Source organism: Mirounga leonina, unplaced genomic scaffold (genome assembly GCF_011800145.1).
Source record: "Mirounga leonina isolate KUSES-001 unplaced genomic scaffold, KU_Mleo_1.0 Mir_129, whole genome shotgun sequence".
Taxonomy (NCBI): Eukaryota; Metazoa; Chordata; class Mammalia; order Carnivora; family Phocidae; genus Mirounga; species Mirounga leonina.
This window is the reverse complement of record NW_023270323.1, coordinates 9,000,043-9,001,498: the sequence shown is the minus strand read 5'-3', so window position 1 is coordinate 9,001,498 and position 1,456 is coordinate 9,000,043.

Below are 1,456 nucleotides of genomic sequence, written 5' to 3'. Positions count from 1 at the left end.
CTCAAGTACTGGAGAAGCAAAGTTTCGGTGTTAATGCTTTTTCAGCTCTGTCTTCGACAAAGGAATGGGTATCCAAGATCTATCCCAGATTCTACTGGTCTCTTTCCAGCTCAGATTTACAATACAAATTACTGCAGCTCTAAAAGTTTTGATTTACAACAAATCTAATCCTTGACTAACAAGTGGCACAATTTGTATTTCTCATATGCTAAAATCTTAAGAGACAGGGTAGTTTAATGGGGCGGGAGGTGGGTGGAATCTAATGATAATTAAATCAGGTAAAATCTTCCTTAACCACTTGACAACTAAGAGAAGAACTTAAATTATTTAATATGTTTGGGAAAGAAGAATAAACAGTACCTGGTGTTTCTGGTTTCTGGTTTCTTCTTTATTTAAAACATTATGTAAGTGACTTACATTTTCTGGTTGCTTCTTTATTTAAAACTGAGGAAGGAGGAAGTTTGAGTTGACACCTAAGGGAAGGGAAAGAAAAGCCAAACATTGATTAATTTTACTTATGCATTCAACAGACATTTATACACCTCTAATAATGGGCCAGCCACTGTGTTATCTGCTTTCCCGTGTTATTCATCTAATTCTTTCAGGAAGGCCATGGGAAAGTTATTTTTATCCTCATGTTATAAGTGAAAAAAACAGAAGATCCAAAATGATGGTGGGCAGAAAAAAGCTGGACTCAGGATTGAAAAACCTGGGTTCTGGATCCACTTTTGTTAACTAATTTACTGTGGGACTTGGGAAGAACTTCACATTCTCTGTAAGTGGTTTTCTCTTTCAGGAAGAAAGAGACCAGAAACAACCCTGAAGGCAACATAGGTCTCTTTTTACTCTTTTTTTTTTTTTTTTAAAGATTTTATTTATTTATTTGAGAGAGAGAGAATGAGAGACAGAGAGCATGAGAGGGAGGAGGGTCAGAGGGAGAAGCAGACTCCCTGCCGAGCAGGGAGCCCGATGCGGGACTCGATCCCGGGACTCCAGGATCATGACCTGAGCCGAAGGCAGTCGCTTAACCAACTGAGCCACCCAGGTGCCCCGGTCTCTTTTTACTCTTAAATTGTGAGTTCAACACCTGCATTTGCCACTTGCTTTGGATTTTTTCCCTTACATTTAATTCATATTCTTTTTCCCTATTTCATTTTACTATTATTACCATTGCTACTAAATTAATCTAACCTGAGTTTTTAACTAGAGGTAAGAAACCTAGGGCATTTCAGTCGGGAAAAAGTCTCATTAGGTTTGGACCAGAGTGCAAACATGCATAGGCAGCTACGTGCCTCATGTTTAGCTTTAGTGTTCCCATAGCATGATGTTCTCATGCTATGGGCATGCTATGGGAACTTAGGGGGACCTCTGCCTCATGGAAAATTCCACATTAGTGTAGTTCAGGAAACTTTTTTTCCCCTTGGATATATTACTGGATTGATAGTAGGAAACACAT